Source organism: Oncorhynchus mykiss, chromosome 16 (assembly GCF_013265735.2).
Source record: "Oncorhynchus mykiss isolate Arlee chromosome 16, USDA_OmykA_1.1, whole genome shotgun sequence".
In the NCBI taxonomy this organism is placed as follows: domain Eukaryota; kingdom Metazoa; phylum Chordata; class Actinopteri; order Salmoniformes; family Salmonidae; genus Oncorhynchus; species Oncorhynchus mykiss.
The window spans coordinates 4,392,231-4,398,946 of NC_048580.1; positions in this window are offsets into that span (position 1 = coordinate 4,392,231).

Sequence of the window (6,716 nt, forward strand, 5' to 3'; positions counted from 1 at the left end):
CGGTCTGAGTTCTCCCTGGGCATGGTCTGTCTGAGGCCTGGTCTGTCTGAGTTCTCCCTGGGCACGGTCGATCTGAGTTCTCCCTGGGCACGGTCGGTCTGAGTTCTCCCTGGGCACGGTCGGTCTGAGTTCTCCCTGGGCGCGGTCTGTCTGAGTTCTCCCTGGGCACGGTCGGTCTGAGTTCTCCTTGGGCACTGTCGGTCTGAGTTCTCCCTGGGCACGGTCGGTCTGAGTTCTCCCTGGGCACGGTCTGTCTGAGTTCTCCCTGGGCACGGTCTGTCTGAGTTCTCCCTGGGCACGGTCTGTCTGAGTTCTCCCTGGGCACGGACTGTCTGAGGCCTGGTCTGTCTGAGTTGTCCCTGGGCACGGTCGGTCTGAGTTGTCCCTGGGCACAGTAGGTCTGAGTTCTCCCTGGGCACGGTCGGTCTGAGTTCTCCCTGGGCGCGGTCTGTCTGAGTTCTCCCTGGGCACGGTCGGTCTGAGTTCTCCCTGGGCACGGTCGGTCTGAGTTCTCCCTGGGCACGGTCGGTCTGAGTTCTCCCTGGGCACGGTCTGTCTGAGTTCTCCCTGGGCACGGTCTGTCTGAGTTCTCTCTGGGCAGGGTCTGTCTGAGTTCTCCCTGTGCACGGTCTGTCTGAGGCCTGGTCTGTCTGAGTTCTCCCTGGACACGGTCGGTCTGAGTTCTCCCTGGGCACGGTCTGTCTGAGTTCTCCCTGGGCACGGTCTGTCTGAGGCCTGGTCTGTCTGAGTTCTCCCTGGGCACGGTCGGTCTGAGATCTCCCTGGGCACGGTCGGTCTGAGTTCTCCCTGGGCACGGTCTGTCTGAGGCCTGGTCTTTCTGAGTTCTCCCTGGGCACGGTCGGTCTGAGTTCTCCCTGGGCACGGCCGGTCTGAGTTCTCCCTGGGCGCGGTCTGTCTGAGTTCTCCCTGGGCGCGGTCGGTCTGAGTTCTCCCTGGGCACGGTCGGTCTGAGTTCTCCCTGCGCACGGTCGGTCTGTGTTCTCCCTGGGCAGGGTCTGTCTGAGTTCTCCCTGGGCACGGTCTGTCTGAGTTCTCCCTGGGCACGGTCTGTCTGAGTTCTCTCTGGGCAGGGTCTGTCTGAGTTCTCCCTGTGCACGGTCTGTCTGAGGCCTGGTCTGTCTGAGTTCTCCCTGGGCACGGTCGGTCTGAGTTCTCCCTGGGCACGGTCTGTCTGAGTTCTCCCTGGGCACGGTCTGTCTGAGGCCTGGTCTGTCTGAGTTCTCCCTGGGCACGGTCGGTCTGAGTTCTCCCTGGGCATGGTCTGTCTGAGGCCTGGTCTGTCTGAGTTCTCCCTGGGCACGGTCGATCTGAGTTCTCCCTGGGCACGGACGGTCTGAGTTCTCCCTGGGCACGGTCGGTCTGAGTTCTCCCTGGGCGCGGTCTGTCTGAGTTCTCCCTGGGCACGGTCGGTCTGAGTTCTCCCTGGACACGGTCGGTCTGAGTTCTCCCTGGGCACGGTCTGTCTGAGTTCTCCCTGGGCACGGTCTGTCTGAGGCCTGGTCTGTCTGAGTTCTCCCTGGGCACGGTCTGTCTGAGGCCTGGTCTGTCTGAGTTCTCCCTGGGCACGGTCAGTCTGAGATCTCCCTGGGCACGGTCGGTCTGAGTTCTCCCTGGGCACGGTCTGTCTGAGTTCTTCCTGGGCACGGTCTGTCTGAGGCCTGGTCTGTCTGAGTTCTCCCTGGGCACGGTCTGTCTGAGGCCTGGTCTGTCTGAGTTCTCCCTGGGCACGGTCGGTCTGAGATCTCCCTGGGCACGGTCGGTCTGAGTTCTCCCTGGGCACGGTCTGTCTGAGTTCTTCCTGGGCACGGTCTGTCTGAGGCCTGGTCTGTCTGAGTTCTCCCTGGGCACGGTCGGTCTGAGATCTCCCTGGGCACGGTCGGTCTGAGTTCTCCCTGGGCGCGGTCTGTCTGAGTTCTCCCTGGGCACGGTCGGTCTGAGTTCTCCCTGGGCACGGTCGGTCTGAGTTGTCCCTGGGCACGGTCGGTCTGAGTTCTCCCTGGGCACGGTCGGTCTGAGTTCTCCCTGGGCGCGGTCTGTCTGAGTTCTCCCTGGGCACGGTCGGTCTGAGTTCTCCCTGGGCACGGTCGGTCTGAGTTCTCCCTGGGCACGGTCGGTCTGAGTTCTCCCTGGGCACGGTCTGTCTGAGTTCTCCCTGGGCACGGTCTGTCTGAGTTCTCTCTGGGCAGGGTCTGTCTGAGGCCTGGTCTGTCTGAGTTCTCCCTGGGCACGGTCGGTCTGAGTTCTCCCTGGGCACGGTCTGTCTGAGTTCTCCCTGGGCACGGTCTGTCTGAGGCCTGGTCTGTCTGAGTTCTCCCTGGGCACGGTCGGTCTGAGATCTCCCTGGGCACGGTCGGTCTGAGTTCTCCCTGGGCACGGTCTGTCTGAGGCCTGGTCTTTCTGAGTTCTCCCTGGGCACGGTCGGTCTGAGTTCTCCCTGGGCACGGTCGGTCTGAGTTCTCCCTGGGCACGGCCGGTCTGAGTTCTCCCTGGGCGCGGTCTGTCTGAGTTCTCCCTGGGCGCGGTCGGTCTGAGTTCTCCCTGGGCACGGTCGGTCTGAGTTCTCCCTGCGCACGGTCGGTCTGAGTTCTCCCTGGGCACGGTCTGTCTGAGATCTCCCTGGGCACGGTCTGTCTGTGTTCTCCCTGGGCAGGGTCTGTCTGAGTTCTCCCTGGGCACGGTCTGTCTGAGTTCTCCCTGGGCACGGTCTGTCTGAGTTCTCCCTGGGCACGGTCTGTCTGAGTTCTCTCTGGGCAGGGTCTGTCTGAGTTCTCCCTGTGCACGGTCTGTCTGAGGCCTGGTCTGTCTGAGTTCTCCCTGGGCACGGTCGGTCTGAGTTCTCCCTGGGCACGGTCTGTCTGAGTTCTCCCTGGGCACGGTCTGTCTGAGGCCTGGTCTGTCTGAGTTCTCCCTGGGCATGGTCGGTCTGAGTTCTCCCTGGGCATGGTCTGTCTGAGGCCTGGTCTGTCTGAGTTCTCCCTGGGCACGGTCGATCTGAGTTCTCCCTGGGCACGGTCGGTCTGAGTTCTCCCTGGGCACGGTCGGTCTGAGTTCTCCCTGGGCGCGGTCTGTCTGAGTTCTCCCTGGGCACGGTCGGTCTGAGTTCTCCTTGGGCACTGTCGGTCTGAGTTCTCCCTGGGCACGGTCGGTCTGAGTTCTCCCTGGGCACGGTCTGTCTGAGTTCTCCCTGGGCACGGTCTGTCTGAGTTCTCCCTGGGCACGGTCTGTCTGAGTTCTCCCTGGGCACGGTCTGTCTGAGGCCTGGTCTGTCTGAGTTCTCCCTGGGCACGGTCGGTCTGAGTTCTCCCTGGGCACGGTCGGTCTGAGTTCTCCCTGGGCACGGTCTGTCTGAGTTCTCCCTGGGCACGGTCTGTCTGAGGCCTGGTCTGTCTGAGTTGTCCCTGGGCACGGTCGGTCTGAGTTGTCCCTGGGCACAGTAGGTCTGAGTTCTCCCTGGGCACGGTCGGTCTGAGTTCTCCCTGGGCGCGGTCTGTCTGAGGCCTGGTCTGTCTGAGTTCTCCCTGGGCACGGTCGGTCTGAGTTCTCCCTGGGCACGGTCTGTCTGAGTTCTCCCTGGGCACGGTCTGTCTGAGGCCTGGTCTGTCTGAGTTCTCCCTGGGCACGGTCGGTCTGAGTTCTCCCTGGGCACGGTCGGTCTGAGTTCTCCCTGGGCACGGTCTGTCTGAGTTCTCCCTGGGCACGGTCTGTCTGAGTTCTCTCTGGGCAGGGTCTGTCTGAGTTCTCCCTGGGCACGGTCTGTCTGAGTTCTCCCTGGGCACGGTCTGTCTGAGGCCTGGTCTGTCTGAGTTCTCCCTGGGCACGGTCGGTCTGAGTTCTCCCTGGGCACGGTCGGTCTGAGTTCTCCCTGGGCACGGTCTGTCTGAGTTCTCCCTGGGTGCGGTCTGTCTTAGTTCTCCCTGGGCATGGTCGGTCTGAGTTCTCCCTGGGCACGGTCGGTCTGAGTTCTCCCTGGGCACGGTCTGTCTGAGTTCTCCCTGGGCACTGTCTGTCTAAGTTCTCCCTGGGCAGGGTCTGTCTGAGTTCCCCCTGGGCACGGTCTGTCTGAGTTCTCCCTGGGCACGGTCTGTCTGAGGCCTGGTCTGTCTGAGTTCTCCCTGGGCGCGGTCTGTCTTAGTTCTCCCTGGGCACGGTCTGTCTGAGGCCTGGTCTGTCTGAGTTCTCCCTGGGCACGGTCTGTCTGAGTTCTCCCTGGGCACGGTCTGTCTGAGGCCTGGCCTGTCTGAGTTCTCCCTGGGCACAGTCGGTCTGAGATCTCCCTGGGCACGGTCGGTCTGAGTTCTCCCTGGGCACGGTCTGTCTGAGTTCTCCCTGGGCACGGTCTGTCTGAGGCCTGGTCTGTCTGAGTTCTCCCTGGGCACGGTCGGTCTGAGTTCTCCCTGGGCACGGTCGGTCTGAGTTCTCCCTTGGCACGGTCTGTCTGAGTTCTCCCTGGGCACGGTCTGTCTGAGGCCTGGTCTGTCTGAGTTCTTCCTGGGCACAGTCGGTCTGAGTTCTCCCTGGGCACGGTCTGTCTGAGTTCTCCCTGGGCGCGGTCTGTCTGAGTTCTCCCTGGGCACGGTCGGTCTGAGTTCTCCCTGGGCACGGTCGGTCTGAGTTCTCCCTGGGCACGGTATGTCTGAGTTCTCCCTGGGCAGGGTCTGTCTGAGTTCTCCCTGGGCACGGTCTGTCTGAGTTCTCCCTGGGCACGGTCTGTGTGAGGCCTGGTCTTTCTGAGTTCTCCCTGGGCACGGCCGGTCTGAGTTCTCCCTGGGCACGGCCGGTCTGAGTTCTCCCTGGGCGCGGTCTGTCTGAGTTCTCCCTGGGCGCGGTCGGTCTGAGTTCTCCCTGGGCACGGTCGGTCTGAGTTCTCCCTGGGCAGGGTCTGTCTGAGTTCTCCCTGGGCACGGTCTGTCTGAGTTCTCCCTGGGCACGGTCTGTCTGAGGCCTGGTCTGTCTGAGTTCTCCCTGGGCACGGTCTGTCTGAGGCCTGGTCTGTCTGAGTTGTCCCTGGGCACGGTCGGTCTGAGTTGTCCCTGGGCACGGTCGGTCTGAGTTCTCCCTGGGCACGGTCGGTCTGAGTTCTCCCTGGGCACGGTCGGTCTGAGTTCTCCCTGGGCACGGTCTGTCTGAGTTCTCCCTGGGCACGGTCTGTCTGAGTTCTCTCTGGGCAGGGTCTGTCTGAGTTCTCCCTGTGCACGGTCTTTCTGAGGCCTGGTCTGTCTGAGTTCTCCCTGGGCACGGTCGGTCTGAGTTCTCCCTGGGCACGGTCTGTCTGAGTTTTCCCTGGGCACGGTCTGTCTGAGGCCTGGTCTGTCTGAGTTGTCCCTGGGCACGGTCGGTCTGAGTTCTCCCTGGGCGCGGTCTGTCTGAGTTCTCCCTGGGCACGGTCGGTCTGAGTTCTCCCTGGGCACGATCTGTCTGAGTTCTCCCTGGGCACGGTCTGTCTGAGTTCTCCCTGGGCATGGTCTGTCTGAGGCCTGGTCTGTCTGAGTTCTCCCTGGGCACGGTCGATCTGAGTTCTCCCTGGGCACGGTCGGTCTGAGTTCTCTCTGGGCAGGGTCTGTCTGAGTTCTCCCTGTGCACGGTCTTTCTGAGGCCTGGTCTGTCTGAGTTCTCCCTGGGCACGGTCGGTCTGAGTTCTCCCTGGGCACGGTCTGTCTGAGTTTTCCCTGGGCACGGTCGGTCTGAGTTCTCCCTGGGCACGGTCGGTCTGAGTTCTCCCTGGGCGCGGTCTGTCTGAGTTCTCCCTGGGCACGGTCGGTCTGAGTTCTCCTTGGGCACTGTCGGTCTGAGTTCTCCCTGGGCACGGTCGGTCTGAGTTCTCCCTGGGCACGGTCTGTCTGAGTTCTCCCTGGGCACGGTCTGTCTGAGTTCTCCCTGGGCACGGTCTGTCTGAGTTCTCCCTGGGCACGGTCTGTCTGAGGCCTGGTCTGTCTGAGTTCTCCCTGGGCACGGTCGGTCTGAGTTCTCCCTGGGCACGGTCGGTCTGAGTTCTCCCTGGGCACGGTCTGTCTGAGTTCTCCCTGGGCACGGTCTGTCTGAGGCCTGGTCTGTCTGAGTTGTCCCTGGGCACGGTCGGTCTGAGTTGTCCCTGGGCACGGTCGGTCTGAGTTCTCCCTGGGCACGGTCGGTCTGAGTTCTCCCTGGGCACGGTCGGTCTGAGTTCTCCCTGGGCACGGTCGGTCTGAGTTCTCCCTGGGCACGGTCTGTCTGAGTTCTCCCTGGGCACGGTCTGTCTGAGTTCTCTCTGGGCAGGGTCTGTCTGAGTTCTTCCTGTGCACGGTCTGTCTGAGGCCTGGTCTGTCTGAGTTCTCCCTGGGCACGGTCGGTCTGAGTTCTCCCTGGGCACGGTCTGTCTGAGTTCTCCCTGGGCACGGTCTGTCTGAGGCCTGGTCTGTCTGAGTTCTCCCTGGGCACGGTCGGTCTGAGTTCTCCCTGGGCACGGTCGGTCTGAGTTCTCCCTGGGCACGGTCTGTCTGAGTTCTCCCTGGGCACGGTCTGTCTGAGTTCTCTCTGGGCAGGGTCTGTCTGAGTTCTCCCTGGGCACGGTCTGTCTGAGTTCTCCCTGGGCACGGTCTGTCTGAGTTCTCCCTGGGCACGGTCGGTCTGAGTTCTCCCTGGGCACGGTCTGTCTGAGTTCTCCCTGGGCACTGTCTGTCTGAGTTCTCCCTGGGCAGGGTCTGTCTGAGTTCCCCCTG